Here is a 27,790-nt window from a genome sequence, read left to right as displayed (position 1 = left end):
TTTGGGGTAATGCTACCAATCCATCATGTCAGTGTTGCCGATATGTTCAAGAGAAGTCATTCAGAGAATTCACCTGTGTCTCACCCGCTACAATACATTTACACTCCATTCTTTCATGACCGCCACCCTGAACCGTATGTCATCAGATCGTTTTCACCTCCATTAAAATCATTTGCTCCGTTCCGTGTCATTGATGTGGGATTCATTAAGGCCCTCCTGTGACGGATCGCTTCTTGTCGACATCAGCTCATTATCCATGAAGTCGATCTAGGAACACCCCGTTCAGTACTTTGAAGCTTGCATGCCTCAATGGCAAGTTTGTCACTTCCGGCGACGGGTTTACATCAATGGCCTTCGACTGAAAGATTTTGCGTGGTGTTCGACGCCAAGTCCTTTATTCACACTACGTGAATTGTACTGCAGTACCTTGAGGGTCTGTTGTGGCCAGCAACACCACCCCTAGTTCATTTAAGTATCAACCAAGATACTTAAATGAATGGGGACCCTTAATTAATTTTTAGGAAAAGCAAGAGTTTCTTTTTGAGGTTACAATCATATGCTTAGGAAAAGCCTCTTGGATATTTTAAGCCTAAGTTTATGATGAAAAGAAAATCTTTAAAGTCGTGTTGCAAAAGGATAGGAAATATCTTCATTTCTCTTTAAAAATCGATATGCGCACGACCCTTGTGTTAACAATAAAATCGCATCGCAACAAAGTAGTGCCCATAAAGAAAAACTTAAAGATTCACCGATCTGCGATAACGCCGATCGCTAGATCGCATATCGCAGAAATGAGCCGACAAGATTTGACAAACATCAAAATTCTGCGATTTGTGATGATGCGATTAGCGATCGCTACGATGCTACATCCTTGCGATTTGCGATGATGCGATTAGCGATCGCGCGAAATGTGAGGTTACGTCAGCAAATCATAAATCACTCCAGTACGAATCCTTCGGGCACACCATTCAAAGAAAAGCCACTTACCATAATCTGACCCGAAATCATGCGCTTTTAATGATAGTAAATGAATTAGTTGTCAGTTATTAAATGGGTTAAAGACGCGTGCCTTGGTAGAGATTTGCTTCACGTAAGGTGGCATATTTGATTGATCTGTTGCATTTAAAACTCTCCCATCACCTTTCTGGATCAGTCATTTCCATTTCACTCGTAATCTGCAGGAACGAAGAGCTAAGACGACTCAGACCCAAACGCAGAGAGAAATGGGAAAGAAAAATAAAGCTCAAAGCTCTGAAGCAAAGGAGAAGACTAAGGAGATGGCACCTCTGTATACAGACACAGACTGTAACAGAGATGTAGGGATATCAACATGGGAAAGCATGTACAGGCTGCTAGAAGAGGAAAAACCTAGAATAATGAAGGTTGCTGCTGTCGCGGGTGCACCACGCTCTTCTGAGGCGTCCTTAGAGGACCTAGCATGTTCATTCCTTCACAGAATAGCGGCAAGACCCAAAATTCTACCATATACAGACATGATCAAGTGGATACTGGATGATGTAGACTTGAACAACAGACAATTCAAAGTTCATGGACATGGGCTCATCGGATCGTTTGCTGCGCAAGATTTGAAGCTTATGTATCATCTTCATGAACCACAAGCGACCTATAACGCACAATTTGTTAAGAAGTTCGCAGCTGAGAACCCAGATCTATCAGACACCACTAAAGAATGGTCTAGAAGAGACGAGCCGCTAAAAAAGGATAAAAACGGTATGTACAGCACTGGTTCCCTCACCTCTCCATATTGTTTTGCTGCGGCCATGCTCTGTAGGTTATTTGGGATGCCGGATATCAACAAGTTTTCATATGAATGGCTACCATTAATTGATGCTGCCACAAATGCCGACATTATAGATTGGGCCAAAATTCTTTCTGATAATCTATACACAGTTGTTATCAATTACCGGTCTAAAAGATCCTTGTCTCAAAGGGTCTATCTTCCTTTTTATCTGGCTGCATATGTTATGGATTCTATTTGTCTTGTATCTAAATTTCCTACTATGGGTTGGAAATGGACTACCCAAGACCCATTGCCCATCCATGTTTATCATAAGGTATTATGGGATTCCCAGTTTGCCCCTCACTTTTACCAGATTTGCCATGGGCTTATTTTGCCCCTATATAGAATAATGTATGATAAAGACCCCCCAAGGTGCTCTCACGAGGCCCAAATTGACATCATCCCCATCGCGAGATGGTTCAGGGAAGAATGGTTTACTTACATTAGAGTTTTTGGAAGCACTGTACCTCCACATGTCCTACCCCTATATGTCCCTGATAAACTTTTGGCTCGGGAAATTGCTTATCAAACCTGTTCTGAAGGCGGCCTGACCAAAGACCTAAAGGACAAGAAGAAGGCCATATGGCCTCAATTTCCCGTAACTTGTGGGGCCTTCTCTTTGTTCGATGTAGGACACGCTTTTGGCGAAGTGGAGAATGTGACGTGTCTTCAATTATTTAAATTCCCAGCGAGGCCATTCGACCCAAATGATGTGGCCCAAGAATTCACAACGAATGTCAAGATAAGAGTGTTCTCTGGAAAGAAAGATTTGTTTGATGATCTGTTTCAGAATAAGAGTTCGCTCCAAGAAATTTTGCGGGAAGCTCAGTCGAGGTTGTCTCCAGGTGACCTCCAAAAATTCACGTTATACAAAGAAAGAAGGCTGGCCAGTATTCTGCTAGAGAAGCTGCGACTGCCTGCTAGAGAACCAACTCCAAGCATCAGCCTCAGTGAAAACTCTAGCACTTCCAGATCTAAGTCCAACGCCGTGCAAGAAGTATCTGAGCATCCTGAAGAGTCTGTTTACGACCAAGAAAAGAACAAAGAAACAACCAAAGATACAGCTCAGTCAAGTGCAATGTCTCAACAGCAAGTTATCGCCTCCCCACCAAGAAATCTCCCCCCTCCTGTCATCGAAGCACCACTTGTCACAACAGAGCTAGATAAAGAGTGGGAAACCTTCAATGAATTGATCAATCTTGAAGGGCAAGCCCCGAAAACACCTGTGAATAATACACAGGTGGTGCAAGAAGTGTTTTTGACCATAGTCAGTAGTGCCGCAGAAGCAAAACACCTTCCTATCGCTCCATCTTCAGAGCTTCTACTTAACGTAGAAGAAATTCCCCCACTGGATGTATTCTATAGTCCCCAACACAAAGCAGTTTTAAGGAGACAGAGAAAGAAAAGAAAACTAGAGAATACACTGTCGCAAGATGCTGAACATTTGGACGTCTTATGGAAAGACCCCAATAATAATCTGACTGAAAATCTCATGAAGCTGTCTCAGATTGCAGGAGCATATGCTTCTGCAACTATTGACAAGGCCTCGGAAGTTCAGCAACTATTGAAGGAACAAGAAAATCATATACAGCTATTACAACAACAGTTGCAACAAGCCAACGCTAACACTGAAGCTTCCAGACAGCTCGAGAAACTACAGGAAGACTTTCAACAAATGCAGATAGGCTATCAAAGGAGTCTCGAAGAGAAAGAAAAACAATTGCAGACTTTACAAGAAATGCATAAAGATGAGCCCAAGCTGGCAGAATTCATTTCAGAATCTATTGGCTTGAACGAGCAACTACTGCAGCAACAGGAAGAGTTGGGATGTAAAATATCACAGTGGAGTCACTATTGTGAGCTGAGCGACAAAATCACCAGTCAAGTGGTGGACTTGCGGAGTGACTATGATCAGAATGACAAGAAGGTGACAGAATATTTGACTTGGCAAGATGATGATGAAGGCAAAAGGGCAGGTGCACCCAGGATAAATGAAAATCATAAGGAGTTGCTCTTTAATAAATGGGACGATCAAATCAGGCAGGCGGAGCGAGCAGCAGAGACAGCGGTAACACAGGCAAGCATTCTTATCGACTGTGTAAATGAGAATTTACACAGGGCCAATTTAATTACAGAGACCACCCCGGGGTACCTACCAAACAAGTTGCAACTGGAAACAGAATGGAGGCAGAAAGTGCAGGCAAAAGGGAAAGCAATCCAAGCATTGGCCAGGTTGAATTGGGAATGTTACTGGATGTACTTGGTTAAACCGCACAGCCAATGGATGACGGTGAAATGCATTACAAACGCAGCTGAAAAGGTAGCGCCAACTCTCATAGATGCCGTTTTTGCAGCCCAGCTCAGCATAGAAATCAGTCAGCCGACTCTTCTCAAACCTATGCTGAACACTTGCAACTTTAAGGACCAAGTTCATAAGTGACTTCATTTAGAATGTTGTTTTTTCCTTCAACTAGATTAGAAAAAGGAACGTCGTTTGAAAACCGCATCCTAAATTTTGTAATAATACTATTATTAGAATTAGGAATTAGTATTTTAACCCTTCTCATTGCATTGGAGAAGGGTCCAGAAATTTTTCAAAAACTTGTCCTCGGAACATGCACTTCTGCACCCTCAGAGGAGGTTTTGATGAATGAATGGATCGAGGCTTATTAATGTTTGCATTTTAATGTCTGCTACTGATGTTGCACTTCTGTACTCTTAGTAGATGTTAGAACAAGTAGAGATAAATCGTTATTGCTTGAAGTTTGTGAGTGAAATCAGTCATAAATGGTACTTTTATCTCTTGACCAATTTCTGCTTATATTCTTAGAGTGATATGCAGTTTTAGTTGTTTATATGTTAATGTATGAATGTGTGGGTTACCATTTGGCACTTCTGTACGGTGGAGTCATTTATTTGTTCTTGACATATGAATAACTTATTATGCGATATGCTGTTCACAACTATTTTGCTTAACTTTTTATGCAGAATGGTTTATCTTAATTGATTTATATTCTTATGATAGCTGAATGATCTTTATTACCAGTTATTGTTCGAAATCTTTTTAGATCGCATAATAGAAGAAATATACCCCGAGTTAGCGTAGATTAGATGTGTTGTTTTCATTAGATTACAATAGCATAGAGTCAGTTTAGGAGTTAGAATTGAATTAGCTCTAAAATTACTTCTAGATCAGCATCATCAAACTCTACACACACACACACCCCTTACATTGGGAAACTGGTCCCATTATCCCCAGTCGGACCCGCTATACCAAATGGACAAGGAGCTGCCAACCAAGTTCTGGACCGGGTGGGTATCCCCCTTGTTGTTGACCCGATTTTCGAGCCCTCAACAGGGTCATTATCATTATCAGTGATTCCTCTCGCGCCTGTTAACATCTTACATCATTGGCTGGTAATCAGGCGATGTCTTTCCATGTTCGACTCCAGAACATCTCTCACATGGATAGACTTGTACTTCAAGTGAAGATCGAACGAGATTGAAGACCCCAGATCTAGTTTCATCCATCCGGGCTGTGATATATATTCAAGGAAATAAAGACATCAAATGTACATCATTGCTGCACAGATAATCATCCAATCAAAGGGATGATGACTCTACAAGAATCATCAGTCTACACTCAGACGATTGTCTATCCTATGTACATGAAAATGAATTTATAAAGTTGAGCATGGGAATGCCCGCCTCAGCTAGATCATGAAAATATTATGAATATAATGTATTGTATTGTATCTTATTACAGGTCTCCTCCCAACTTGAAAGAACTTCGGATCCTCATAATAAAGCATTTCACCTGACATCAAAAGATTAACGACCTCATGCTTTAGGGGGCAACTGCTGTAGACATTTTTGGGCACTACAACCCCAAGCATGAAATGTCCATAAACCAAGGGCTCCTAAGTCCCTAAAAGTGTTGTTCTAACCCCTAAAGGAACAAGGTGAACTGATTACAGCTTCTCCCAGAAGTTCTCCATGAAAAACTTCTTAGAACTGGTCAAAACAGGATCATTTCAGTTGCTCCATAGGCAAAGTGCGTTACATCTCACCTAAATACACTGTGTGGGTGCATTTCATTTCAAAAAGCCCTTTTATGGGGTGCGATGGGCGAGAAGTGACAAATGGAAGTGTCATTTCGCGAGGTGGGGAGGCATGGAAACTTCCAGAAACTTCTCCTGTGACACTTGCCTCTCTGAATTCGACCAAGGATGAGTAAGAGATCATCAATCTCCAAGTGGAAGCAAGAACTATCAGAGGGAAGACACTAATCAAGTCAAAAGCTGACTCATCTCCCTTACAGATATCTATATATGGATCCCTCATCCCAGAGATCCAGAGGCTGGAATTTTGCATATTGTAAGGAATTGCTGTTGGTTTCTTGAGACAACATCAAATTGTTGGGTGATCTAAGCTTTGTATGAGGTGAAGAGGGGCTTCCTTGCTGAGAGGATGATGCTGGGTCAGAACAACTGGTTGTAACTCCCTTGGATCTTTCTTGTTTATCAATAAAAGCTATTCAAGTTTTCCTCCATACTCTTGTGTAATTTATGTTTTATGCATTTGTATGGTCAATTTACATCTGATCCTAGATTTTTTATGATTATAGATCCATGTTCTTGTATAGTGCTATGCTACTATGATCTTACGGGTACTCTGTGAAGCTGGGCGTGCAAGGGAACAAGTAGCGAAAGACTATCAAGAGAGAGAGGAATCCAACTAGGCGATTAGCGCAAGACAGAGGTTGGTCTTCTTTGTTCTTCTCTCATCTATACTTCATAAAGGAAAAATGAAAGTAGCTTTACTTTGTTTGTTTCTAAGGTAGCTATCACACCTTAGTGGGATAAGCAGTTCTATGTAGACACTTTTCCCTGTAACACACACTGCCTGCCCAATTAGCATCGGTATATCCAAGTAGTCCACATCTCTAGCAGTGTATCTTAACCCATGAGAGATTGTGTCCTGAAGACATCTCAGAAGATTCTTGGCACCAATCTAGTGAGGCTCAACCAAATATGAGCTCAAAATGCTAACTGCAAAACATATGTTCGGACGGAGGTTCACTAAGAACATCAATGCAAATGAGTTTATGTAACTCAAAGGAATTTCCCAAATCTGGTCTGACATCACTACCATATAACTTCTAAAAGTTAAGATCCTCGAGGTAGTCACAGGATTGTAGTCCATCATACCGAATCTTTCCAATATCTTTACCACATATTTTCCTTGAGATAGGAAAATTTCCCTTGGCTTCTGCCACACTTCAAGTCCTTGGTTCTTCATTTCAAATTCAGAAGCCAACTCCCTCTTATATTTGTGAATGAGAGGGTATGCACCTGTTAGAAAGAGGTCATCCACATACAACACTAGTATGAGAGGCTTGTCATCTTCAACCTTAAGGTAAAGGTTAGGATCGGCTTCACTCCTAATGAATCCCAGCTTCATCAAGTACCTATCGATCCTCTCATATCATGCTTAGGGTGCTTTCTTCGGCCCATAGAGAGTCTTCTTCAACCTGCATACATGAGATTTTCAATCATAAATCTCAAATCCTTCGGGTTGCTCCACATAGACCTCTTATTTGATCGAACCATGCAAGAACACAGTCTTGACATCCATCTGATGTAGGTTCCATCCTTGTGAAGCCATAAGGGCTATGATCAAGCGAATGGTCATATATCTAGCAATAGGTGCATATGTCACATCATAGTCTATACCTTCCTTTTGGGAGAAACCACGAGCAACAAAACAAGCCTTATACTATTCCGTACTTCCATTTGCTGCAGCTTTATCTTGTAAAGCCATTTAGAAGTGACAATTGTCTTGTCCTAGGGTTTGGGAGCTACTTCCCAGACATCATTCTCCATAATAGACTCATATTCTTTGGTCATAGCATCCTTCCATACTTGATGCTTGACGATATCTGAGAATGATGAAGGCTCATTTTGTATGATCGTGTTCATGATGGTCAGGTATCCCTGATACCTGTTAGGTTTCTTACTTTGATAGAAGGTTCCTTGGGGTGCAACATGTCCTTCAGCATCATCAAGTATCCCCCTAAGCCATGAAGGCCTCTTCCTAGAAGAGGAAGGCTCAGGTGGATAAATAGGATCCATGGGTTCCTCCAATCAGGCATTGTTACATCATCTACCCATAGAGACAACTTCCACAATTGTACAGTTCTTCCTTTCCGCCACACCATTGTGCTCAGGAGTATATGGTGTAGTAGTCTCCCTCTTAATGCCAGCCTTAGATATGCCTGAGTGAACCAATTGTAGTATATCAGAGGTCTTGTTTTGGCTTGAGGGGAATGGTCCCCTTTTGAGCTTTCCTTCGGCATATCCTAGACATACACCTTCTTTATCTACTTAGAATTCGGGCATCCATGTCACCATTTGTCTTACACGGACTAAAGCTTTATAATAAAGGGGGGCAAGCCTCCAATGCCAAAGTTCGAACTGAAGAGATGTGTCTTAATATATGACACCTAGCAGACTTCCATCGACCTGATATAATAAATCAACACGAAACCCAAGAGTAAAGACATCTTTAACATTATTTTTCCATATACGTACCTTGCCATCACTGAAGGTTACCTTGTAGCCATTGTCTTCCATTGCCCAGATGGACACCAGGTTCTTTTTGAGGTCAGGTGCATTTAATACATCCTGGAATTTCTAGCCTTCTTGAATGGTTGTCCTCTTCCTTGATTTCTAGCATTCCTTTTACCTTTACTATTGAATTTTCCATCCCTTTGATTACCATGAGAGGGATTTTGATCATCGTCACGGTGAGAGTCCTTTCTATCTGGGCATTCTCTTGCATAGTGACCTGCTTTATTGCAAATGTAACATCATCCTTTTCTTCCACCCTTAGGTCCAGCCTTTCCTTTTGATTTAGTCCCGAAATTATTTATTTTCTTACCATGAGAAGAAAAGGCAGTAGGAGGACCTTTAGGCATGGGAATTTCTTGCTCTTCTACCCTTGTTTCTTCTTGAATGCATCTAGCCATTAATTCCTCAAAACCAGGAATTACATTATTATTCAGAAGAGTAGTCTTGAACATGTACCATTCGGATGGTAATCCTCCAAGAGTCGTGAGTGCCATTTCCCTATCAGTAATAGTATCCCCAATAGACAGGATATCATTCTTGATCTCGGTGATTCTTAAGAAGTATGCTTGCATACTCTCATCTTTACCCTTCTTGATTTTCCTCAGTTTATTTCTAAGAAACAAAACTTGATTTGCATCATTAACTTTAAATAAACTCACTAGTCTATCGTAGATTTCCTTGGAGGTGTCCAGTTTAGAGATGTAGGCCACCAAGTGCTTGTCGATAGAGTCCCGGATGATCTTCTTCACTTTAACTTCTTCGTTCTTCCATTTTTTCCTGGCAGTAGGAGGTGCATTTGATGGAGGCTCAACAATATTTCCTCTCACATGATCCAACACTCCTTGATCCTCAAGGGTTAGATTGATAGACATCTTCCATCCGTGATAGTCAGCTTTCTTAAGGAGCTTGTCTTTGGCAGGAAAGAGTGTTGAGGACCCCATCGTTCTTTTAGGATAGCCTTGCCAATCTTCTCTTTGGTGATTGCTCTTGCTCTTGCTCGGGCTTTGTCTTCACCTCAGATCTGATACCATGTTAAATTATGGTATGTTCTATGCTTATAAAAGTTTACTTCTTTTTCTTATTATATTCCACAGATTAGTAATCACATGTACATAAAGTAAAGTGCAGATAGAACATTAAATGATCGATAGAAAACAAGCCAAGACAAGAGACACAAGATGTGGCGGCTAGCCAGGGACAAACCCCACAATGTGTGGGGAAACCATTTGATCAACTATTCTTTTATCTTCAATAAATCAGCAAAGATAAATAGTACAATAAATCTGATTTATATCAGTAGTAGCAAACCCTAGATCAGCAACATCAGCATTAGTGGCTTCATCATCAAACTAGGGCAGACGATATCTCACAAACCGACCGTCGGATCGGCTTGATTCCACCACCAAAAGTTGTGGCTTCCAGAGGAGGTTTAGATGAACCTATAGCATAGTTAAAATGAGGAGATCTTCTAGTCCACGCAGGTCAAACTTTACTTCTGCAGTTGTAGCTTCAATTTTGGTAGCTTCCGGCTTCAAACTAGGGCAGTCGATATCTTGCAAACCATTCGTCAGATTGACTTGATTCCACCACCAAAAGTTGTGGCTTCTAGAGGAGGTTTAGGTGAACCTATAGTGTAGTTTAGAAGAGGAGATATTATAGTCCACGTAGGTCAAACTTTACTTCTGCAGTTGTAGCTTCAGTTTCAGCAGCTTCCGGCTTCAAACTAGGGCAGTCGATATCTTGCAAACTGTTCTTTGGATTGACTTGATTCCACCACCAAAAGTTGTGGCTTCTAGAGGAGGTTTAGATGAACCTACAATGTAGTTCAGATGAGGATATATTCTAGTCCATGCAGGTCAAACTTTAATTCTGCAGTTGCAGCTTCAGTTTCAGCAACTTTTGGCTTCACATGTGTGAGAGAGAGACCCTTTTCTGCGCAGTAGAGAAGAGACTCTTTTCTATGTAGTAGAGAGAGAGAGAGAGATGTGATGAGATGAGTGAGTCCAAATGAGGAAAAGTCCTCCTATATTTATACATAACGTTGGTGTTTGAATAGATGCGACTGTTGGGCTTCTGAGCCTACATGAGTTGTAGGTCGGCTTGATAATAATTCCATAACCAGGATAAATTCATATCTCCATGAATACTTATCAGAATCGGATGATCTTTATATCAATCCTACACCTCTCGACGAGAGGAATCTAATAAAAATATTATCAACCATGAATAAGATGACCCACATGAAGTTTTTCCCTGGTTGCCAATTTTAAAAAACTATAATGATTGGGTACAACGAGTCCAATATACCAAAATTATGTGAAGATATGGAGTGGCCGCAAAATATATACAATTAAAAGAAAATGATGAAAATAAATAGACAACTAAGTATATTGATGGAAGGCAAAAAGCAACAGGGAATATTGCAGGGTTTATAAATAGTACATGGACCATCACCACAATAAGAAACCCAATTGCATATTTGAAGGATGTGAAGGAAAATGTGTATTCGTATGTGCCATTAACTCAATAGATGCAGGGGAAGAGTTGCTCATTGATTACAATTTGAATAGAATAAATACAAATATTGCTATTATGGGGGTGGTATGTATGTATTCAATTTTACCCAACTTGTAAGAAATGTCTATTATATGTCATGATTGTCATTTACTACATGAAGCTTCTATATAAATTTAGACGTATGTCAATAATGGTTTTCTTATTAATATAATGATGATTAATTGTGGATGAATTGCAATTACACTTTTTTGATAAACAAGGTGATAAGGGGGAGGCACCAGACTTAGAGTAGTCCACAGATGCTCATGAGGAATATGTTATTGATGATGTAATTCTTATGTCCATCGATCCAATGCAAGCAATAAGGAATCTTAAATTCAAATCAAACAATAAATTTAATTCTTTAGTTCTGATTGAGCCTTAGACAGATGAGATAAAAGGTGAAATCAGAACCTTGCTACAACAAGTGTGTTAGTATGGGGTGAGAAACTCATTTGATTATCGCAATTATTTTTTTATGGTTTAGTTATTTCATCCTTTGTAAAAACACTCTTTATTTTATAGGGGTTTTTGGTGGAGTTTGATCCTCATGCTATGACTATGGGCCAAGCCGACATTGGTAGCAACACTAATGCTCCACCTGTGAGTGAGTCACTGGTCATTGAGAGTGGTACAACCACTCAACCACCCAAAACAGGATTTGCACCCCTTGAACAACGTACATCAGGATCTACACATGATGGTGTGGATTCAGAGCATGATACAATTGCACAATTTGAAAAGATCTTTATTGAATTCTCTCGTGTTACTAGCATGAGATCACTACCTATCATGTTTTTGGTAGATGATGACAATGTCCCTATGAAAATAGAGAAACTTCCAGGAATTTAAGAAGTGTTTTAAATATTAAGTACAACCTAATGAAATTAATGAATAGTTTGTGATTACTTTGAACTAATGATAATATCATTTTGCAGGAAATTATGTATTTTATAAGCGTTTGCATGACATAGTCTTGGAAATATTTTGGCTGACTATTCTCACAAACTAGAAATCCAAAAGTTCCAAGTTAAAAGAGGATCTTATTAACAATATGGTTCACCTGTTCGGTGACAGTACCTTCAACAAATATGGATTTACCTCAAAGACAAACCTACATTTAAAATATTTGTGGGACAAGTATAGGTCTCAATTAGAAAGGGCAAGATCACATGAGCACCCTCCATCGATTCCAGAGATGTAGTAGAGAGTGACAGTGGAAAATGCACATGAGAAGGAACTCCAAAAATCATGGGAAGACTCCACCCAAACCAGGAAGGTATGAGACACGTTTAATAATGTAATTATGATGCTTTATCATCATTGCGACATCTAATTAAATTTTTCAATGTTTTAAATATAGGCTCACAAATATTTTCAAAGCCACATAGGCTAGAATAGCCAAACATGGGCAACATCATCTTGGCCTGGGTGGTTACTAGAAACTGGACACAAAAATTGTAAGTATATAAAAAAATAATTTGCATACAAATTATAAATTGTTAACAATTTTAATTTAATATCATAGAAGAAGAAAAATTGATGTTCTAATGAAAATTATAGGGGAAATAATTCAAAGAGGCTCCCACAGAGGAAGACCTAAAGCTTTCTTTCAAGTATGAATGTCAAGTCATGGCTGAATGAATGAAAAGATTGGAATCTTCATAGTCTTCCAACATCGAAAATAACACTCAGGAAAATAAAAGCAGCACATAAAATTTATAAATCATTACTTGTACAATCTATTAGTTATTATTTTTGGCCATAAAGTAATGTTCTTTATTGTAAAAAGTAGGCGAGAAATGTAGATACAACACATGCGCCTACTGGTGGTGGAGTGCCTGATCTTGAGATTGATGTTAAACTCAGTACTGGAGGTATTTCGTGTGTTATAAAAAAATGTAGTATGGAATATAATTAAAAATATTTAAATGCAAATGGTGTATTAATTACAACCTTTCTTGTTTCTACACTAGATCATGTACAATATGTGGCTAGAGAAGAGGAGTAACATATGGCCACAACTAAAAGTATTCCGCTTCCCTCCACTACTGAAGCAGGTAAAGAACACTATACTACTCTTTTTATTAATAAAAAATTTATAATAATAATTATGATAAATATGAATTTAACATTTCTTTCTTATTGCAGTTGATGCTCGACCCCACTTGTAGCAACATAGTCGTAGGACTAGGTTAGCAACAAGAAATATTACACTAGAGACCACAACAACTGAAGGGGGCCAAGATCAAGACATCCTGGCTAATTACATGTTAAAAAAGAGAAAGAAAGTTGATAAAAAATTACTGAACTTGTTTATTTAGAGCCCGTTTTTTTGAGTACCACATTTTTGACTAAGAGGTTGAATGCCTCATGGCATGTGCACATGTAAATTTAGACTATCTTAATAAAAGTTGTGATTTTTCCATTGTAAAAAATTAGAATGATTTTGTTTCGTATTGTGTAAACATATTTTTTGTGATACAAGGAGGGTGTAGAATACCATATATTTGATAAATTTGTGGTATAAGTCAATTAACTCCATTACAAACACCAAGAGCCTATAATCAGATTCCCGTGTTAAACTAAGCCTTTACAAAATCCGTGCTCATGATAAGTCAACCATCTACTAATTTGTATGCCTATCCCACTCCACCATACACTACCACACTCCTAATTTAGATGCTAGCTACTCCTGCTTCAATGACTAATCACAACAATTTATGATTATGATGAAAAATTAAGTACATATATGTGTACTTTCCAAGGTGGAACGTATGAATTGTCATCCCCAAATTTCCCGTCAATGATTACAACCTTAAATGGGCTAGCACTAGTCTATCTCATCATCTCAAAATGACCCGACATATGAAATTTACAATTTATATCATCATAGCTTCACACCATCTCATGAATGACCCTTTCTACTGATTATATGCATGAATTTATGGAAGGTCATCCCCTATACCTATCCTATGATTGATTGTGATAGCAAGTAAATAAAGGAAAATTGGCGAATCTTTGTTGACAAGATCACCTACTTATGAATTGTACTTTTTTCACTTGTTCTCACAATAAATCATAGGCTAGGTAGAGGGGATGGGCTGCCATAAATTCATGCATATAAATTGTAGAAGGGGTCCTCTATGAGACAATGTGAAGTGATGATGACAAACATGGTAAATTTTCATCTTCCAGGTCATTTTTAGATGGTGATGACAGACCAATGCTAACCCATTCAAGGTTATAATCATTGATGGGCAATGTGCAGAGTGTTGAAATATGTAACTAGGTTTGGTATTCATAATGACATATGTAATCATGATTTTATGTAATGAGACAAATAGATTTATTATTGTTATTCTTGAGGCATAGGTTTCATGCTCAAGGGAAATTTATTTTTAGGTCAAGCACCCATTGAGTGTTCCTAAGGCTTGTCATTGAGTCTACAAGTCAAATGAGTCATTGTCATGTATGAAAGACCCTTTTGGGCATGTTACATATTGAAAATTGAAATATATTTGAGTCAAAATAGAGTCATAAGACCGTCCAAGACCTTGTCATCAAGTCGACCTACACAAGTGGACAAGTTAGTCTAAAGGAATCAATTTGTACCCCTAAAAAGTCTATAAATAAGAAGGAACTCGACCTCATTAACACACACACTCAAGAAATTTCGATCTCCTCAAGATAGAAGATGGAAAAGGATGAAAAAGGAGAAGAAAAGTAAGATTGAAGTTTTGGGTCTCTCTTTCTCTCTTGTGTTAGGGTTTATACTGTTGTTGGGAAAGTCAAAGTGCTATTGGGAATGTCAAAGTATTGTTGGGAAGTCAAAGTGTTATAAGAAATTCAAAGTGTTAGGAAGAAATTGTTGGGTCAAAATTCCAAAAGAATTTGCTGGGAAGGTCAAAGTTGCAGAAGAATTTTTTGGGAAAGTCAAAGTTGTAGAACAATCTGTTGGGTAGGTCAAAGTTGCAAAATAATCTGCTAGGCAGGTCAAAGTTGCAGAGGAATCTACTAGAAGATCAAAATTACAAAATTTACTAGAAGGAAATTGCATTAAGGAAGAAATGTTTGACTTGTTCTTGGAGGGTGTTGGTCAAGGGTCATAGGTCTTGGAATTCGTCAATTGAAGATTCTATAGTAAGAGAAGAATTGTTGCTGGTTTTCCTCTCAGTTGGAGAGGTTTTGGCCCCGAATGATTGCCTCTATATTTTTTCCTTCGTCTCATTGTTATTTATGGTTTGGTAGAAGATAATACTAATAATAATCAAGAGAAAGAAGAAGATAATCAATTTAAGTAAAAATACATCACAAGCAGTTATCAAAGTAAGATAAATCACCTACACTTACTACCCCTATATTTCTCAACATGTTATTAGAGCTAAGGTGACTACATCAAGGAAGGGCATAAAAAAGAAGGATACTCAAGGGCCTAAGTATATAAAAAAAGATCATCTTGGAAACATTAATAGCATCAATCATCAAGAAGGACTAACCCTCACATCATATTGAAATAAATAGTTAAGGAGCATCAAAGAAGACCTAAAAACCCTAGCTCATCCAAAAAGAAGGGTTGCACACTTGAAGTGTTCTTGAGAAACTCACATATTCTATAATCATTATTACAAGGAAGGAAGAACTAAGAACTTTTCGGTTTGTTTTCTAGGCTATATTCTTAACACGTATGAAGTATTAGGACACCCTTCTGCATCAACACGTATTGAATTGAAACCACCATCAAGGGTCAATTTTTTTGCCAAGAAAGGTATCCTTTGCAAACTGAAATAACAAGAAAAAGAATTCAACTCAAGTGGAAACTTTGTCCATCTTCTAACCACTCGTATGATCTAGGATTACTACAGAAAAGGAAAAAATCACAGAACTGCTACAACAAGATGAAATTTTGAAGAAGGCCTAAATTTGAGGTTGTGAAACAAGTTTTACTAGCATTTACATGAAGGAAGAGAAGTAGGAAAATTGTTTGCATCATCATCAATGAATTAATGTGATCTCCCTCTGAGCCAAGGATCACTTTTGAAGAAAGACATCTTCATCAAGAAGACATCTTTTATTATCTACATCATCATTAAAATCAAGAAGGAATCACATTGAAGATTTCATCATCTAGAAGTATCTTCATTTGACAATGAAGTATCATTATATCTATATTTGAATATGTCAAAATGACTTCATTTTGCAAGGAGAGAAACAAATTGGTTAGGTTGTCAAACTTTATTGCATGTAAGAAGATGATAGATTTGATCCTTCTTCTTTTGGTGGTTCAACAATTAAACCCTTAATATGACCAACAAATTAATTTTCAGGGGAAAATATACAGACAAGATAAAGATATCAAAGGAAGAAGGAATAACCTCTTACTTCATGAGGGTGTTAGAAATACGAGACCAACTGCAAGAGTTGGGGGAAATAATGTCAAATGGATAAATGACCACCGTGGTACTCAATTCACTTCCTGATAAATGGGGAAAATTCGTATCAAACATTTTGGAAAGAAGGAAGCCAACATATTCAGTTAACTTTGGTCACTATATAAAAAAATAAGGTTAAAATAAAAGAGCAATGTAGGAGTAGGTGGTTCAAGCATTGTTGCCATGACTAAGAGAAAAGGAAGGTTTGGAATATTTGGTCCTCAAAAAAAGAAGAAGAAGGATATATTGAAGATCTAAAACTAAGGTTGTTAGGAACCTGGGCATCACAAGAGATATTTTCTGAAATTGAAGAAGGAAAAAAAAAGGAAAGAAACAAATGTTCATATCACCGAAGAAGTGGAAGAACCCGATGAGAAGAAATCCAAGGGGATAGATATTCACTATTAGGGTTTCTCTAATGCATGGAAAGGAGAAGTGGGAGGTGAGAAGACCTCTACCATGGAATTCAAGATGAGAAGAATTATGACTAGATGCATATTAGTAGAAGATGAAATAATATTAGAAGCATACTGTTAAAACAAGAGCTCATCAGAAAAGTTTGAAAGGATAGCTAATGTAGAAGTCTACGTGATTGTAGTGGTCATCTTAGAAAGGAAGTAACTCTTAGTAACCTAATTGAAATAATAAGTAGTACTCATGGAAAAATAATAGTCATCTAGCATAGAAAGAGCACATCATGTGTCATCATCATTAGGAAGGAGCATTTGTAGGATGAGGATAATCAAGATCCTCCATTCGAAACTTCATTAGAAGGTTCACCTCTCTTGGAAGAAGCAAGTGTCTCGCTGAGAATTCCATCTTGTATGGGAGTTGTGGGATGATGGTATGATGAAAAATGAGTGTAGCAGGTCAAGATGGTTGAACTAATTTGAATAAAGGAAGTTTTCAAAGTAAGTGTAGATGACCAGAAATAAGAAATGAGGTATGTATGCATGTATTTGATAAGATTAAGTCATATAGTTGCAAAGAGTATGGATGAATTCTCTTCCTCATGAGCATGATCAAAGAAAAGGGATCTATTTCATTGGAAATAAGCATGAAGGCATGGTTCACATATTGACAAGATGAAATCAACATAATATGTCCTCATATGGAATATGAAGATGAAGGAACTACGAATGGATGTTATTGAGGTACAATATGTGAAGAAAGAAAAAAGAGACCGTGAAAGCTGCAACTATGGTTACAAGGAATCAAAATTCAATGAATATGCTATGAAATCTCCATGGAAAAGGTATGAAGTCCTTGATAAAGTCTGAAAAAGAAGAAGACCATTGACATTGAAAGTCTTGGAGATGTGTTTATGAATATGAAGGATGTGGATGTCTCTAGCAACATATGTCACGATGAAAGACCATCACAAAAGGAAATTTTGCTTTAATGTTCAACATCTGGATGGGTTAGTATAGGTCTATTGAAAAAGGATTTGTAGATGTCACCTACAACTAGCACTCATGTGGTGGGATGGAAGATCCTAAAAGAAACATGACATGGAAAAGGTAGTGGTATGCAAGAAATCCAAATGTGGGCTAGAAGTTCACTTTCCGATAAGGAGAAGGATGAAATGACTGAATTGAGGAAAGTTATGGATGGCCAATTCACTACAAGATAAAGGCTCCATAATAATGAAGATGAAAATTCATTATATCGAAAGGAGGAGCTCAAAGAGAAGTTAAAGGTCCCATGATCTCCACTAAAGAAGAAATCTACTATTGGAAACAAGTCCATGGTTAAGAGGGAGCTTGGAGCAAGTCCCTAAGTAATAGGGAGCTTGGAAAAAGTCCGTAGATAAGAGGGAACTTGGATACATTCCTTTTACAAGAACGGGTGCATTTCTTTATTTGAATAGGTATGTGCTCCCTAGTTGAGAGGGAGAGATAGACACATCATTCTTGTATTCACTTTGGGAAGAAGGAATGGAGTATTTGGTAAGAATCTGACATCCGATACTCTTTCAGGATGTGGTAGGGAATCCAAGATAAGAGTAGTCATAGAGAACTGATATTCTTTGAGGACTGGGAATCCAATATAAGAATAGTCCTAGAAGGACATACCTTATGAACACCTGGGTGGGGTATGTTCCTTGAGAGACAATGATGATGGTTTCTATAAATCAATGGAATTGCCAACATTGTGTTCTAATCTCATGGAGATATAAAGTTGTTAGTGAATGCCTTGGTATGTGAAAATTCTATATGATATGGTGCTAAAAAAATGGGGTACCAATCTGACTCTTCTTATAAGAACTCTTCAGATTGAGAATTTCCTAGTACCTTGTATGGATTATGAATACCTCCCTAGTTAAGAGGGAGTGTTGAAATATGTAACTAGGTTTGATCTTCATAATGATATATGTAATCATGATTTTATGTATTTGATGTAATGAGAAAATTACATTTCTTATTTTTATTCTTGAGGCATAGGTTTCATGCTCAAGGGAAATTTATTTTTAGGTAAAGAACCCATTGAGTGATTCTAGGGCTTGTCATTGAGTCTACAAGTCAAATGAGTTTTTGTCATGTATGAAAGACCCTTTTGGGCATGTTACATATTGAAAAGAAAAATTTATTTGAGTCAAAATAGAGTTAAAATACCCTCCAAGACCTTGTCATCAAGTTGGACTACACAAGTGGACAAATCGGACTCAAGGAAGAAATTTGTACCCCTCAAAAGCCTATAAATAAGAAGGAACTCAACCTCATTAGCAGACTCACTCAAGAACGTTTGATGTTATCAATATGGAGGCGAGAAAAGGATGAAAAAGGAGAAGAAAAGAAATATCGAAGTTTTGGGCCTCTCTCTCTCTCTCTATCTCTCTCTTGTGTTAGGGTTTATATTGTTGCTGGGAAAGCTAAAATGATACTGGGAAAATAAAATTATTGGAGGGGAAGTCGAAGTATTGTTGGGCAAGTCGAAGTGTTGCTGGGAAAGTTGAAGTGCTAGGAAGAAACTTCTGGGTCGAAATTCCAGAATAATTTTATAAGCAAGTCAAAGTTGCAGAAGAATTTGCTAGGCAGGTTGAGGTCGCAGAAGAATCTACTGGGTAGGTAAAAGTTACAGAAGAATCTGTCAGGCAGGTTGAAGTTGCAAAAGAATTTGATAGGAGATCAAAATTACAAAATTTTCTAGAAGGAAAGCTCATTAAGGAAGAAAGGTTTGACTTGGTCTTGGAGGATCTTGGTTAAGGGTCATAGGTCTTGGAATTCGTCAATTGAAGATTCTATAAGAAGAGAAAAATTCTTGTAGATTTTGCACTCAGTTGGAGAGGTTTTGGCCCTGACTGATTGCCTATATCTTGTGTCCTTTGTATCATTTTTATTTACAATTTCGTACAATTTTGATGAATATTATACTAATAATAATCAAGAGAAAGAATGAAGATAATGAAGTTAAGTAAAAATACATCACAAGCAGTTATCAAACTAGGAGAAATCACCTACACTTGTTGCCCCTAGATTTCTCAACATGGAGGACAATTCATACATCCCATCATGGAAATTATACTCATGTATACTTAAGTTGTCATCATAATCACAAATTGTTGTGAATTGAAAACTAATATACGTTATAATATTGTTAGACTAATATAGATTAAAAAATGAAACCAATATATAGATTAGTTACAATAAATATAGTAGAAATTAATATAGTAGCCATTCCAACAATGTTGACTAGTCTATATGGAGACTAATATTTATGCTTCATGGGATGGTGTATCAACTCGTCTCATGCTTTATCCCAATAATCATTGAATATCAAAATATTTCTCTGAGGTTATATTCAAACTTTGGCAATTTATAAGATTGTAGCCCTCAACTATTTGCACGAATCTCTAGCTTCAAGTGGTACACTAAGTTTAGGTTAATTAATATACATTTAATGAAGGTAGTTTATTGTCCTCAGTCCATATTTTGAATATCTTGCAAACATTCTCTCATAGGTATGGGATCCTATAGGTTATTCATATTCTATATTTTCTTAGTTTGATCGATATTAGAAGTCTCATGCTCATAACGCACACATATACACATATGCCAATGTTTATCCAATATTAGTCATTAAGAAATATGCACCAAAAATATCTCTTGACTTCTATACTCATGTTAGAACTTCAGATATTATATATGTATGTGCAAGACTACTTTGTCCTATTCAAGTACGATGCCTATAGTTTTCATACTAGGTCTAATATTTTAACAATGCGTTTTCAAACTTAATTTAGATACCTTGTTCAAAAAGTAAATTTCAGTCTTTAATCAGGATCAATGTTTGTTTCTGGATTTTTGAAATGGTGCAACAAATTACACTTTTACATTACACAAATGAACAATTCTTGGATGATACAAATGACAATACCTTCTTTTTATATATAGGAGTCTAAGGGGTCCCAATACAATCAGAGCCTACATAACAATAATATTGTAGGGGCACAACAATAATAATAGTGGGCTTCTATGGGGCATAATAATAACAACATGGGGTTGCACTAATAACAATAAGGGGTTACACTAGTAGTATAGGGACCTAACATACCTAATCTATTGAAGGGTAAATGTGCAATTATTAATTTTCCAATGCTATTAAATTTCTCATTTTATGCATCTAAAAACATCATCAACTACACTCTTCCCTAAATATTTTATACAAACCCCTCTTATCTATTCCCCTATAACCCTAAGTATTTTGTGTCTTTCATTAATTAATGAATGAATGAATGAATGCTATATGTTAATGAATAATTTCTATATGTCTCTTTATGTACATGACATTGTTTCATATTATGTAAACATATTTTTTATGATAAAATTTATTGAGATGAAATATTTTGTGGATTTACGAATGAATGAATGAATGAATGTTTGTTATTTTTTTTATGTATCTTAATTTCTTGCTTTCAACTATTTCATATATAGTATATATATTGGGTATTGAAGAATTGAGAGTGATGTGAGGGGGGAGGGGGGCGAGGAGGTATGAAATCTTCCACCTTCACGTGGTTGGCCATGTTCAGTAGAGAATAAATTAGGATTTGGATAATCTTGGAGAAAAACATCCTTAATGCAACAGAGCAACAACAAAGTCAATGTTGAGTTCGCTGTTGCTTTATCAAGTGGAGAGGTTTTCTTGACCAATATTAAACTACTCCAACAATTTATTCTTGAAACCAAGAGGATCTCAATTGTAGAGTTGAGGCTTCTGTGATCCATAACAAGTTTATGATAGATTTTTCGGCGAAAATCACATGAGAGACCATTTGTCGACGTGTTTCGAACCAACCAGTGTGGTTCATCGTCAGGAGATGGGTGCCTCCCATTCCTTGATATTCTTATTTCGAAGAATGGTGATGGTTCCATGGCCCACCAGGTTTTTCGGAAGAAAACTCATACTGAGCAGTATCTTCATGCCAGTTCTCACCATTTCCCAGATCAAAAGATGGGTGTTCTCAATACCCTTGCTACTCGGGCGCTAAGGATCTCGGATAATAAGATTTTTGAGAAAGAAAAATCCCATCTCCTTGATGTCTTTGTTGAGAATGGTTATAGTAGATACTTGAGTCAGAAGGCTTTCCGAAAAGCCGCCAAGAATTCTCTGACAAAAAGGGAACCTAAGGAACGGATTCCAGGTGTCCATCTTCCTTACGTTTAAGGGACCACTGATAAGGTTGCAAGGATTCTCAGGATGCATAGTGTCCCCGTGACCTTTAGGCCCCTTAGCACCATTCGTTCGTCCCTCAGATCAGTTAAGGATCCTATTGACCCCAAAGATATGAAAGGGGTTTATGATGATGATGATGATGATGATGGTTAACGTCCGCTGAGACCAAATAATGATCTATCGGACCTAAAAAGACAAATTATTTATTTTGATTTAAGATTTTATTCCTATGCTCAAAAAGCTTGGAGAGAAGCCTCCCGAGTTCACTATAATTTTGGCATTGTAAAAGGCTAGGGAGGTCAGTATTGTAAAAAAGGTTGTGAAATTGAGATCTAATGTGGTTGTATGCAGGGCACTCTAAGAGGAAGTGGTTTTCATCCTCGATGCTCCTATTCTCACAAATATGGCAGATCCTTTCCATCCATGGCGTTTTAGGAACTGCCCAACGGCCAGTTTCACTATGGAGCTCATGAGAATTTGTTCTAATATTTGCTATATTAATTTTCTTCTTTGAGCTAGTTAAAATAGAGAGATACTTTTGATCTTCAAGGGTGGGGTTGATGACCTTCTTATAATAACTTAATTTTCTTTTAGACACTAAATCTTTCTCACACCACAATTTTTATTTGAACTTAGAAGTAACAATATCTTTAATGTTATTTATGTTTTGCAAAGCATCATTCTCATTGATCTCCCAATAGTTTAACCAAGCCCTTGTGTCCTTATGCCATCCTCGGTTAAGCCTTAGGTGGTTTTGGCTGGAATTTAAAGCTAGCTTAGGAAGTCTATGATTGTCTATGTTATTGAGCTTGTGCTTGTACAACAGAAACCTGAGCATAGCTAGGCTCTCAATAGGAGAAAGACCTGCTTCTATAAGGAGAATAGGATAGGATAGAATAGGATAGAATATTATCCCCTGCTCCTGTGGGACCCCTTATATTGGTGAAACCGGTCGCTCCATTAATCAGAGGATTAGAGAGCACGCTGCTGACCTTAAGCATAGGAGAGCTAAGTCTTTCGCTTTAGCTGAACATGTAAAAAAAACCAATCATCATGTTTACATTGAGGAAGCTAGTGTTATCGCTAAGATTTCGCATTTCCATCATAGGAAATTTAGGGAAGCTATTGAGATTGAAAAGAGACCCAACAATCTCAATAGAGATGATGGCTGGAAAATCAGTAGGTGCTGGGTCCCAGCGCTTTCTTCTTAGTCGTTTTTCTTGTCTCTTATTATTATTTATTAATCCATTAATATTATTTATTAAACGATTACTATTAAAAATACAAATAAGAAACTATTAGGCTATTACTTTATTAAACAGTTATTATTATAAATACAAATAATAAACTATTACTAAATTCTATTATATAATAAACGATTACTAAATACTATTATCTAGTAATCGTTTTTCTTGTCTCTTATTTTATTTATATTTTTATTATTATTTATTTATTTATTTTATTATTTATTTATTTATTTTTAATAGCTTAATTCTATTATTATTATTATTATTATTTATTTATTTAATAACTTAATTATTAATTATTATATTTTTAATTATTATTTATTTATTTATAAACTATTACTAAATACTTTTAATTATTTATTTTTAATAGCTTAATTCTATTATTATTATTATTATTATAACTTAATTATTAATTATTATATTTTTAATTATTATTTATTTATTTATAAACTATTACTAAATACTATTATTTGGTAATATAATAAACGATTATGAAATACTATTATCGTTTTTCTTATTTTTTATATTTTTATTATTTATTTATTTTAATTATTATTTATTTATTTATTTTCTATAACTTAATTCTATTATTATTATTATTATTATAGTTATAATTATTATAATTATAATTATAATTATTATTATGTATTCTATTATTATTATGGTTATTATTTTTATTTATTTCCAAATAACCCTTTTATATGTTTATTACTTTTAATATTTTTAACTTTTAATTATTCTTGCATTTTTATTTTATTTTATTTTATTAATTAATTTTATTTATTTATTTATCAGTTATATAACCACTTTCCTTCTAGTTTTTAATACCTATAACTAACTATAATTATTTTATTTTATTTTCTAATCCTTATTTCCTCTTTTTTTTTTGATTTATTGGATTATTTAATTTATTTATTCTACTGTTCTAATTTATTTATTTATTAATTCTAACTAATTAACCCATTAATTTGTTTACATATTTATATATTATAAGAGAAGTTCCGTTATGTAACTACTTCCCTTTAGTTTTACCTAACTAATGATACCATTTATAATTTATTTTTATTTTTTCATTTATATATTTATTTATTTATTTTATACCTAATATAACTAAATTTGACCTTGCTCCTTAAGTCAACTTTTTGCCCAGGTAACCGTTGGTGTCTCTGCTCTAGCTATTTAAACAGGCTATGCTAGATCTGTTTTTCAACTTGTCCTGACGATGAACCACACTGGTTGGTTCGAAACGCGTCGACAAATGGTCTCTCATGTGATTTTTGCCGAAAAATCTATCATAAACAAGAGGATCTCATTCAGGTATTCATATTGTCTATATTAAAATCTCCATATTAGAATGATTTTATTTCATATTGTCCACATTAGAATCTCCATTTTTCCTTTGTTGTCTTCTTCTTGGAAAATACAACGTTTAACCATTGTAGAATCTCCACAATCCATTAGTGATTAATGTTTAAAAAAAATGACAGATGTTAACAAAACCTAAAACTGATCTTCAAAACTTTAAAAAGGAAACAGTTACCACAATATCAAAATGGAAAAGTATAATTTTGCAGATAATTCTCAAACAAAGCATCAATATTGATCAAGACAATCAATATTTTCTCCCGTCTTCACCAGTAGCATTTGGGGCATCTATGAATTCCATACATACTCCTGCATAGATGCCATACACGCTATTGAGGAAGATGGGAGGTAATATTAGTTGCCTTGACCAGTATTAACACTCTATATGAGAAGTATCTACAAAATTACACTTTTATGTTTTGATATTATGGTAATTGTTTCCTTTTATAAATTATAGTGTTGACTAGTGCACGAAGTAAAGGAAACTCTAATGATATCTTTATTAATGAATAATACTAAAAAATATCAATTTAACATTTCTTTTTTGTTATAGATGATGATCCACCCTTCTTGCAATAACCTCAACAATGTCATGAGTACTCGAACATGCCATAAAAAAAAAAATGGTTGTAATAATTATATCATTAGAGACATCACGAACCATATTATGAAAGCATATTTTTGATGATAATTTTTTATAGAAGTGAATTGTGTCTATGATTAATGAATGAATGAATTATATATGTTAATGAATAATTGTTATATGTCCCTTTATGTACATGGCATTGTTTCATATTATGTAAACATATTTTTTATGATATTATTTATTGAGATGAAATATTTTGTGGATTTACGAATGAATGAATGCTATTTGTTTGTTTTTATGTATTTTAAGGACTTGCTTTAAACTATTTCCTATATAGTAGATAGATTGGGTATTGGGGAATTGAGAGTGATGTTGGGGGGGGGGGGGGGGGGGGGGGGGGAGGTGCGGCGGGGGGTTCCATGAGAGATTCCACCTTCACATGGTTGGCCTTGTTCAATAGAGAATAAATTGGGATTTGGATAATCTTGGAGCAAAATATCTTCAATCCAATGCAACAACAACAAAGTCAATGTTGACTTTGTTGTTGCTTCGTCAAGTGGAGGGAGGTTTTCTCCAAGATTAAACTACACCAACAATTTATTATCGAAACCAAGAGGATCTCATTCAAGTATTCATGCACAAAAGTTTTTCTAATTATTATTTATTCATGCAATTAAATTTAATATTTGGTCAAATTTATTCTAAGTTTGCCTCATTGGTCTCATGAATATTTGAAGGGAAACTAGTTTCAATTCAGATGTTGAAGTGAAATAACTATCTGAAGAAAATAACTCAAAATGGTAAGGGTGTTGGCACTGATGTTGTAATCAGGTGATAGTTTTCATTGATGTCAACATGGTAGTGTAATGTTGCAGTGATTGATGGTTGGCATTTATGTCAACCTAGGATTATGTTGAAGATGATATGCATATGCTTGATTTCTTGATGGTGTTAGTTTTGATGGTTGGTTGGCCAACTAGGTCTCCATGTATATGATGTTTGTGGTGTTTCCCTTGAGATTCCTTTGATGCTCCTAAGTTATGGATTGGAATCCTAATGATGTCTAAAGGTGTTAAAGATGATGTCATGATGTATCAAGTTCCCCTCTATAGTTGAGCTTCATGGTTGATGCCACTTGATACAGTTTCTGCACTCATGAGTTGGTTCTTGCACTTATGTTGAATACATCATGTATAAGCTCAAAAGGAGTTTAGATAGATGGTTTTGAGGCTTGTCATGGCTTGGAAAATATTTACAGATGCTAGAGATGTTGAGCAAGAAGTTGGAGGCAGTTTTGAGTTGAAGTTTTTGTGTTTTCCTTGATCCTCTTCTCCAGTTGTTCCCTTGTAGGCTTGTCCATGCGACTGGGAGCTCCATTCTATGGGAACAAGGATTACCCATGAAACTATAGTCGAGAATCGGTAGTGTTGTGCTACAACCTGTGTTTATAAGACAATATTTCTCAAATTCCTCGTGCATCCCAGATGATTTAATTGTTTTTATTATATTTCTTATTTAGGAATTTTCATAAAAGGTTCTAATTGACTAAATCAACATGTTTGAATGAAGTTTGAAGTGTGAATTCCTTAATGGAGTGAGTAGTGGAAAGAGTGGCACAAATTATTTAAAAATAGGAGTAGATCGACCATTGTGTATGTGAAATGAGCATAAATTTGTGTAGAGAACAAAGGGTGACCTCCTATAGAAGATAATGATACATAGTTCGAATTTATAGAGTTGTGCACAAACATAAAACATCTATTGAGAGTAGAAAATAGTGAGGTGCATGAGGCCAGTTCTCACTGATTGTAGAGAAAGAGTTTGATCTACAACCAAAGACAGAGTTTGTAGAGTCTATTGTAGAGGTTATACAACATGTATGGAGCACATGGATAAGAGATTGTTGGAGCACAATATAGTTTGATGGTCATGTCACTGATATTTGTGTTTGTAGGGATTATTTGTTGTTGTATCCTTTATGTGAGAATGTTGTCATGATTTTTTGTAAGGTTTTAAGTCTATATGATAAATGTGTTGGATATGTATAGGTGTTACTGTTACTTGATTGCCAATACTTGAGTTGTTTGATTGTTTGAGTCAATGCTTGAGAATTGGTTTGATGAGTTGATGTTGATGAATTGATTGAAGTTGAGTTGCATAGATTGTGGTGCAGGTGGCCCATGTATTGATTGTTTTAATGTAGAGGTTGTTGTTGTTTTGCCAAGGGGTCCAGTTTGAAACATTATGAAATGAGGCCCTAGATGATCAAAAAATCGAGATATCTTAATGAATAAGGGATGGACATTCCTTTTCGATGGTGGTTGATAGATTTAGTTGAGGAATTAGCATTCTCATAGTCCAATGGGTGTTGGGTGAGGCTTGTTGGGGGTTGAGGCTTCCAGTGGATGGGTGTTCACAAAGTCAATTTAATATGAGAAACTTCCTTGCTGGACATAGCCAACTATGATGATGTAAAATGATTTGTTTGATTAATG

The sequence above is a fragment of the Pinus tabuliformis genome, chromosome 2_2 (assembly GCF_031772625.1).
Source record: "Pinus tabuliformis cultivar Carrire ecotype Pingquan chromosome 2_2, CPIR1, whole genome shotgun sequence".
Classification (NCBI taxonomy): domain Eukaryota; kingdom Viridiplantae; phylum Streptophyta; class Pinopsida; order Pinales; family Pinaceae; genus Pinus; species Pinus tabuliformis.
This window is presented reverse-complemented; position numbering follows the sequence as displayed.